Source organism: Herpailurus yagouaroundi, unplaced genomic scaffold, assembly GCF_014898765.1.
Source record: "Herpailurus yagouaroundi ecotype Mexico unplaced genomic scaffold, PumYag 180, whole genome shotgun sequence".
Classification (NCBI taxonomy): Eukaryota; Metazoa; Chordata; class Mammalia; order Carnivora; family Felidae; genus Herpailurus; species Herpailurus yagouaroundi.
This window is the reverse complement of record NW_024412411.1, coordinates 25,790,151-25,794,031: the sequence shown is the minus strand read 5'-3', so window position 1 is coordinate 25,794,031 and position 3,881 is coordinate 25,790,151. Positions and strand designations below refer to the sequence as shown.

General features: G+C 33.5%; 1 pseudogene; it reads right to left on the bottom strand.

Moving 5' to 3' along the window:
* Positions 1-889: 889 nt before the first annotated feature.
* Positions 890-1,069, bottom strand: LOC121039536 (uncharacterized; annotated as a pseudogene).
* Between the last annotated feature and the right edge of the window lie 2,812 nt (positions 1,070-3,881).

Here is a 3,881-nt window from a genome sequence, read left to right as displayed (position 1 = left end):
TTGTTATGAGTTTATATTTGTTATATTTGTTATGAGTTATTTGTTATAAGCTTGTAATTTAAAGCCATGGATGAAAAATCCAACTTTATTTTATCTGAATTTTTACTTAATGACATATTGGCTACATATAAATACCTATATCTAATACTTTAATTGAACTAATTCTATAAGATATTACTCTTCATTTTAAGTATTAATTTTTCTTTGTTTTTATACCAGTTGCATATTTACTAGAGTTTCATTTCAAACTAGTAGTTTGATCTTTTCTATACTATCACATAATAATTTCAGTATTTTGGCAGTCTCTTTGCATGTGGTCTGGCCATTTATTTTATTCTCAAAATTTTAAAACAAATATATAAATATTCAAAATACCTACCATTCTCTGAGATGGTTAACAAGTGCTCAGGATCACATAAAAATCTCAGAATCATAATATATTATTTAAAGCTATCACCATTTTTAACATAATAATATTGGTTTTCATGGACTTGAGTATTTCTTGTTTATACTCATTGCAGAAAATTTCAATGTGAATTTGAGGAAACTTACTGGTATTGCATATAAATATAGCTGTTCACTGAGATATACAGTTAGGAATTGTTACACAATTCTGTTAAAATTTTCAAATCATAGATTTAATTTGCATAAACACATACTATACTATAGTATATAAGAAGAATGGGAAATTATGTAGTGTTTAAAACAATGTTGTAAATCTATGTTCATTACAAAAACATACATCTACAAAAATCAGTAAATGGAAAATCAGGTCACAAATGGTATGTTACATATAATTAAACTATTTTTTAAGTTTATTTATTTATTTTGAGAGAGAGATAGAGGGAGAGGCAGAGAGAGGGAGAGAGAGAGAGAGTCCCAGGCAGGCTCTGAGCTGTCAGCACAGAGCCCCATGCAAGGCTCAAACCCACAAACTGCTAAATCATGACCTGAGGTAAAATCAAGAGTGCAATGCTTAACCAACTGAGCGACCAAGGTGCCCACCATATAATTAAACTGTTAAAAACAGATAATACACTTGATCTTAGCCAAAAAGCCAAGAAGTGATATATATATATAATTAAATTCTTAATAAAAATATGATATAAATGTATTATAATTAAAGTTACACAAATAAAGTTATATCATATTATATATTTTATTATGTTATTTTGATTAAGTTATATTAACAGAGAACACAAAAGTATCTGGAAGGAATTTTACCAAATTTTTAAGTGGCATATCTCTTGGTTATTTTTCAATTCTTTAGATTTTCAGTACTATCTGCATATATGTTTTAAATATATTACTCATTAATCATGCAGACAATGAGGTTAAAATATTCCAATGTGGCTTAATGTTTGTTTATCACCAAGAAGATCAAGTCTAAAGTGTGTCCATGCACTATGTTGCTGATTTAAAATGAAGTAAAAGACTTGAGTCACCTGGGTGGCTCAGTCAGTTGAACATCCAACTGCGGCTCAGGTCATGATCTTGCAGTTTGTGAGTTCAAGCGTTCAAGTCCCGTGTTGGGCTCTGTGCTGACAGCTCAGAGCCTGGAGCCTGTTTCAGATCCTGTATCTCCCTCTCTCTGCCCCTCCCCTGCTCTCCCTATCTCTCTCAATAAATAAATAAACATTAAAATAATAAAAATAAAAATAAATAAATAAAATGAAGCCAAAGAGTACTGGAGTTGAGCATGTAAGTATCTAATCAGCATGGATTTTAGAGGACTAAATGTCTATGGGGGCATATAAGACCATTTGTTTAGATGCAATTGGCTTCCAGAAGGCAAGAAAGAAGTAGAGAGAGGATGAGGTAGAGGAGGAAGACCAAACTGGTCCAATGGAAGAACAGTAGGGGTAACTGGTAGCCAGAGAAGGAATGACAGACATGGCTGGCTTTTGATCAAACTTAACATTTTTCTTGAGTTTCACTATAAAGATATTTTCATTCCGATTCACTCAGAGACTTTCTAAATGACAGTCACTAACCTAGGCTTTTTTGCCTTGTCTCTCATTGCCTGCCAACAAACTTGCCACATTGATTCCTCATAATTTTATTCATCCCTTGCCTTATAGACTTCAAACATACTGTAACCTCTCTGAAACCTCTTTAACTGCTTTCCAGCTTCCAAAGTTATATTTCTACTGTGAAGACTTTCCTATCACCCTGATAATGAATCACTATTTTTCTTTTTTGGTACCCCAGCAGAATTTTACAGAGTTCCTTGCTATAGAAATTGTATATTAAAACATGCTATTGTGTAGGGAAAATATGGCACTTGTTGAGAGCCTACAATTGTGCCAGACAGACACTAAAAATTTTAAATAAGTAATTTCATTTAAATTAGTGGTAATTATGCACATATGGACTAATGCATTATGTCAATTTTGTAGATGATAAAATGAGGCTTATAGTTGAATAAACCTGCTCAAAACCACAGAGCTGATTAATGATAAATAAACATTTAATATCAGGTGCATTTGCCACCAAAGCCTATAATTTACTCTCCTTAGTTACATACCTACTTCCTCTCATTGATTATACATCTTTCCAGAGAAGAGGTTTGACCTTAGTCATCTTAATGAGAAGCACTTGACTTAAGACCTTGAATACTGTAGTTGCCCTATTTTTTTTTTAAAGAGTAAATGATTTAATCCCTACAATAACTTTAAATTGTTGTTTTGTTTCTCTGGACACTTTAACACCAAATGATAAGTTATTTGGTTGTATAAGTAAACACAAGTAATAAATAAATATCATATCAACTAAGTTAAATTTTGAAACAAAAACGGTTTTATTGGCATTGTGTCAATGAATGTAGGTGAACATGGAGCATGAATAAATTGTGTGAATAGAGAAACAAATCAAATTATAAAGATATGTTATTTATTTGGAAATTACACATTTCGGGGCGCCTAGGTGGCGCAGTCAGTTAAGCGTCCAACTTCAGACAGGTCACGATCTCGCGGTCCGTGAGTTCGAGCCCCGCGTCAGGCTCTGGGCTGATGGCTCAGAGCCTGGAGCCTGTTTCCGATTCTGTGTCTCCCTCTCTCTCTGCCCCTCCCCCGTTCATGCTCTGTCTCTCTCTGTCCTAAAAATAAATAAACATTGAAAAAAAATTAAAAAAAAAAAAAGGAAATTACACATTTCTTGTTTTAAAATAGTAAAGTTTATTAAGACAAAGTTTACTAGCTGGAGTAGCTATATTTATATCAGACAAACTAGACTTTAAATTAAAGTCTTTAACAAGAGATGAAGAAGGGCATTGTATAATAATTGCAGGGTCTATCCATCAGGAAGAGCTAACAATTATAAATGTCTATGTGCCGAATACCGGAGCCCCCAAATATATAAAACAATTACACAAACATAAACAACCTTATTGATAAGAATGTGGAAATTGCAGGGGACTTTAACACTCCACTTACAGAAATGGATAGATCATCTAGACACACGGTCAATAAGGACACAAGGGCCTTGAATGAGACATTGGATCAGATGGAATTGACTCTGCATCCCAAAGCAACAGAATATACTTTCTTCTCGAGTGCACATGGAACATTCTCCAAGATAGATCACATACTGGGTCACAAAACAGCCTTTCATAAGTATACAAGAATTGAAATCATACCATGCATACTTTCAACCACAATGCCGTGAAGCTTGAAATCAACCACAGGAAAAAGTCTAGAAAACCTCCAAAAGCATGGAGGTTAAAGAACACCCTACTAAAGAATGAGTGGGTCAACCAGGCAATTAGAGAAGAAATTAAAAAATATATGGAAACAAATGAAAATGAAAATACAACAATCCAAATGCTTTGGGATGCAGCGAAGGCAGTCCTGAGAGGAAAATACATCGCAAGTCAGGCCTAT